The 5,840-nt window shown below is 39.5% G+C and overlaps 1 pseudogene; it reads left to right on the forward strand.

Annotated features, from left to right (window-relative positions):
* Positions 1-513: 513 nt before the first annotated feature.
* On the forward strand, positions 514-5,107 carry LOC101326609 (nucleosome assembly protein 1-like 1; annotated as a pseudogene).
* The last annotated feature ends 733 nt before the right edge of the window (positions 5,108-5,840 follow it).

A 5,840-nucleotide genomic window follows, 5' to 3' on the forward strand; every position in this document is an offset into this window, starting at 1 on the left:
TGTGGGGATATATGTATGCATACAGCTGATTCACTTTGCTATACAGCAGAAACTAACACAACATTGTAAAGCAATTATACGCCAATAAAGATGTTAAAAAAAATAACATGTAATGAAATAATATTAGTTGGGGTGGGAGTAGGGAGGAGGTAGAAATGGGATTATAAAAATCTGCAGGGAAATATTAAAACAAGGAAAAAAAAATCTGCCGGGAAGCTTAGAACAGATGTAAGAAATCTTTTTCCAGGCGCTAATATAATTTAAACAGTCTATATTAAAAATATCATTAGCTTTCTACCTCATACTACTTACACAAATAAATTTCAAATCAATTATAGCTAATATTTATTGAATGCTGACACTAGGCCCTGTTGAAAGCCTTCATGTGAATAAACTCATGAAATCCTCACAGTACCCACCAGAAAAGTATTATTATCATCTCTGTTTTATAGTCCATTTTATAGGAATTGGAATCTGCTCCTATATCTTGTTAATCTGCCTTCCATGTCATCAATGCTTATTTTTTCTCTCTTTTGTGCTGGGTACTGGTTCAATTTATCATTGCAGTCTTCTAATTTGCCAGTTTTCTCTTTAAAAGACTCAAGAGTTTATCAATTTTGATTTAATTTCTGTGTATGGTATGAGGCAGAAGTCCAAATTCATAGTTTTGCATGTAGATGTCCAGTTGTTCCTGTACTACTTGGTCAAAAAACTCTTTTAACCCATTGAAATATCTTGGCTTCTTGGGAGTTCCCTGGAGGTCCAGTGGTTAGGACTCTGCTCTTTGCTTTCACTGCTGAGGGTGCAGGTTCAATCCCTGGTCGGGGTCCCCACAAGCTGCACGGCGCGGCCAAAAAAATAAATAAATAAAACATCTTGGCTTCTTTATCAAAGATCAGTTGACCATAAATATAAAGGTTTACTTCTGAACTCGCAATTCTATTCTATTGATCCACATGTCTAGCCTTATACCAGTGCCACACCCTTCTGACTATATAGCTTTGTTGTAAAATGTGAAAACTGGAACTCCACTAACCCTGCTCTTTTGCAAGAATGTTTTGGCTATTCTGAGTCCCTGGCATTTTTATTCTTTCTTTTTTTTAAAAATAATTTTTATTGGAGTATAGTTGATTTACAATATTGTGTTAGTTTCAGGTGTACAGCAAAGTGAATCAGTTATACATATACCTATATCCACTCTTTTTTAGATTCCTTTCCCATATAGGCCATTATAGAACACTGAGTAGAGTTCCCTGTGCTATAGAGTAGGTCCTTATTGGTAATCTATTTTATATAGAGTAGTATGTATATGTCAATCCCAATCTCCCAATTACCCCTCCCCCTTTGCATTTCTATATGCATTTTAGAATTAGCCTGCCAATTTCTCTAGAAAAACACAGGTGAGATTTAGATTGGAATGGCACTGAATCTGTACATCAATTTGGGGAGTATTTCCATTTCAACAATATCGTTTTCTAATCCACTAACAAGGATGTCTTCCCATTTATGTAGGTTTCCTTTAAACCCTTTCGAAAGTATTCTGTCTCTTTTCTGTCTGTAAACTCTCCCTCTCTACTGGCACCTTCCCATCAGCATATACTATAGTCAAGTTTCCATCATGTTAAAGGAAAAGAAAAATAAAACAAACTTTCTGGACTCGAATTCCCTCCAGCTCTCATCCTTTACCCCCTTCCTTGACAAAACGTCCTGAGAATGTGGTCTCTCCTCGTTGTCTCCACTAACTACTTACTCTTCAGTCAACTGCAGCTTGGCTTCAGTCCTTACCTCTCCAATAAAATTGCTCTTAACTAGATATCCAAGATCTTGTTCATTTCAACGAGCATTTTCAGCCTCCATCTCACCTCTTACAGCATTTTATACGTTGATTGTTCTTAGTGCTAGAAATTCTTTCCTGGCTTCCAATTAACCACCTCCTCTTGTTTTCTGTGTATTCTCTAGCAGCTCCACCTCATTCTCCTCTGAAGTTCTCTCTGCCACTGTCCATCTCATAAATGTTGGTGTTTTTCAGGGTTCTGTGACAGACCCTTTTCTTTTCTCATTTTACCTTCTCCCAATTGTGACATTTACAAAATGACTCTCCCATAAGTATCACCAGCTCAGATCTCACTCTTGAGCTTTAAGCCCACTTATCCTGTTGCTAAGTTGACAAGACTCTCGGAGAGCCTTTAACCATAACAAATTCAACATGCCCATTCCCTAGTTACATCTTGTCTTCCACTCCCAGACCCCAGCTAGTATGCACCTAATCAGTTGCTCAAGCCAGAACTCTAGAAGCCATTTTTGACTCCTCTCTCTGTTTCCCAGTCTCAACCCTTCTGTCATCAACTCTGTCAATCATATCTACTGAATAAAAATAACTAACAGTTACCTATAATTTATGAGTTTTAAATAGCTCCAAAGACAAAGAAAAGCACAGAGACTTTAGAATCAGATAATCCAGAAAGGTGAGTTAGACAGTGTACCCAGTTGGCTTTTGGGTCCATGCCAAAACCTTTCCCAACTTTCCCCTACACTTTTCAGGTCTTCTTGATCTGGTTCAAACTTTCCTGTCTGACCCAAGCTCTTACCCTTCTCTTCCCATTCCTCTCCCAACCCCACATTTCTCTAATTGTACTAAATTTCTTTCAGATTGGGATATGCTAGCTGCTATAAAAAACAACCCCCCAAACAGTATTGATTTATCCCATTAACATTTACTTCTTATTTGTGTTACCATCCACTGTCATCTTGTGGCCTCCCCTTATTTGGCGATTCAAGTGCGCAGGCTCTATCTGGTGACTCTGCCGTGCCCCAGGGCCTCAGAGTTCTCTGAATTCAGCCAGCGGAGAAAGAGGGAAAAGGATAGCAAAGATATTATGGGGGGAACTATCCCACCCTCCTTAAAAGCCCTGGTCCTGCTTGACTCACGTCATTTCTGCTCATATTCCGTTGGTAATAACTATTCAGTCAGCCACCTTGACAGAAGGGATGCTGGAAAACGGATGTTAGGTAATGTAGCCCCTGGCAGGGCAGACACCATTTCTGCTGCACAAACATCCCCTACTCTGTCCTCCCTCTCTCTCCACTACACTTTTTCCGTAGTATTGCCTCTGACTTGGCTCAGGCTTTCTCTGTTCCCAGCCTAGTTTCCTTCTACTATCAGCTTAGGTATCACTTCCCCTGGGAAACCTATACTGATAGGTTAGGTATTCTTGTTCCGTGCTCCCATAACACCCTTTATTACTCTGTGATAGCAGATAGCGCGTCTACCATAGTGACCATGATGGACGACTATCTTCTATCCCTTCCCCTCCAGACTGTAAAAAACTATGGGGGAAGGCCTCGAGACTGTAAAAAACTACGGGGGAAGGCACATTGTTTGTCTTGTTCATTCTCGTATCCCCGTCACATGGTATATCAATCAAGATGTGCTAAAGTCACGTCAGAGGAAAGAACTGTTGTTCTGAGGGGGAAAAAATGGGCGGGGAGAGAAAATGGTTACCGGGGACCGGAGAGCTGCAGGAATCAGGCCGTGACAGGGTCGGGGACTAAGGAGCGCTCGCCGTCAGGATGCTGAGAGCCGGGACCAGATGGCTGGCCCCCCCACCCCGCCGCCCTCACCCTTCCCGGTACCACGCAAGAGGTACGAGATTTTTGGCGTTCATACAACATGGCAGACATCGACAACAAAGCACAGTCTGAACTTGGTCAAGATTTGGATGATGTTGAAGAAGTAGAAGAAACTGGTGAAGAAAAATCAAAGCGCATCAGCTGACTGTTCAGATGATGCAAAATCCTCAGATTCTTGCAGCCCTTCAAGAAAGACCTGATGGTCTGGTAGAAACACCAACAGGATACATTGAAAGTTTGCCTAGGGTAGTTAAAAGACGCGTGAATGCTCTCAAAAACCTTCAAGTTAAATGGGCACAGATAGAAGCAAAGTTCTATGAGGAAGTTCATGATCTTGAAAGAAAGTATGCTGTTCTCATGGACATATATACACTGTCAAATGTAAAATAGCTAGCTAGTGAGAAGCAGCCGCATAGCACAGGGAGATCAGCTCGGTGCTTTGTGAACCCCTAGAGGGGTGGGATAGGGAGGGTGGGAGGGAGACGCAAGAGGGAGGAGATATGGGGATATATGTAAATGTATAGCTGATTCACTTTGTTATACAGCAGAAACTAACAGACCATTGTAAAGCAATTATACTCCAATAAAGATGTTAAAAAAAAAGTATGCTGTTCTCTATCAGCCTCTATTTGATAAGAGATTTGAGATCATTAATGCCATTTATGAACCTAAAGAAGAAGAACGTGAATGGAAACCAGATGAGGAAGATGAAATTTCAGAGAAGCTAAAAGAAAAGGCCAAGATTGAAGATGAGAAAACGGATAAAGAAAAAGAAGACCCCAAGGGAATTCCTGACTTTTGGTTGACCGTTTTTAAGAACTGCTCAGCGATATGGTTCAGGAACATGATGAACCTATTCTGAAGCACTTGAAAGATATTAAAGTGAAGTTCTCAGATGCTGGTCAGCCTATGAGTTTTGTCTTAGAATTTCACTTTGAACCCAATGAGTAATTCACAAATGAAGCGTTGACAAAGACATATAGGATGAGGTCAGAACCAGAGGATTCTCATCCTTTTTCTTTTGATGGACCAGAAATGATGGGTTGTATAGGGTGCCAGACAGATAGGAAAAAAGGGAAGAATGTCACTTTGAAAACCATTAAGAAGAAGCAGAAACACAAGGGACGTGGAACAGTTCGTACTGTGACCAAAACAGTTTCGAATGACTCTTTAATTTTTTTGCTCTTCCTGAAGTTCCTGAGAGTGGAGACCTGGATGCTGCTGCTGAAGCTATCCTTGCTGCGGACTTTGAAATTGGTCACTTTTTACGTGAGCATATAATCCTAAAATCAGTGCTATACTTTACTGGAGAAGCTATTGAAGATGATGATGATGATTATGATGAAGAAGGTGAAGAAGTAGATGAGGTAATGTTTACCAAATAAGCAAATAATTCTGTATAACACACTGAGAAGCAAACTGAGTGACTTGTGTATTCTTTTGCTATAAATCATTACTCTGTGATATGGGATAAAAACGTTTTTGGAAAAAAATATGATTTTAGATTCTACAGCCAAACAATGTATGTATGGTTTCAATAAATTGCAAAACTCAAAAAAAAATGTGCTAAAGGCATGTGAATAAGCTGAAGCCATTATTTAAAAGAGAAAAGCAGGTTAAACTTTGCTATTTGAAGAGCTCCAAATTTGCCCTAATTTCTTATATTGTGGATGTTTCTATATGATTTTCTCCCAGAAATAACCAAAAAAAAGGATAAGCTGCTAATAATACCTTAAAATTATTTTCTCCTCCAAAATGGTGTGCATATTAGATAAAAATTATTCAGACAAAACTTCCATAATCATGTTTTTCCCCCTTAATCAACAGTATGTATGTTCTCTGGTGATTGACACTTAGCTACCATCTCATGGTCCATTACACAGAGTCCTAGCACAGGGAGAGCAGACCTTAAGAGCTGACGTTATGCCATGTTAAATATATTTAATTTGGAATATGGATTGATTTTGGCTCATCTAGATAAAACAGGTAACTTTCCCCCATCTTATCTTTCTATTCTATCTTATTATTTTTGTTTGATTGTATTGTATTTATTTTTGTCTGCCACATTTTATATCAAGACAGAATAACATAATGCTGGTCATTAGAATCCCCAGGAGAGCTTTTGTGGTGACCTAAATGGGAAGGAAATCCACAAAAGAGGGGATATATGTATACATATAGCTGATTCACTTCACTGTACAGTAGAAACT

The sequence above is a fragment of the Tursiops truncatus genome, chromosome 14, assembly GCF_011762595.2.
Source record: "Tursiops truncatus isolate mTurTru1 chromosome 14, mTurTru1.mat.Y, whole genome shotgun sequence".
Classification (NCBI taxonomy): Eukaryota; Metazoa; Chordata; class Mammalia; order Artiodactyla; family Delphinidae; genus Tursiops; species Tursiops truncatus.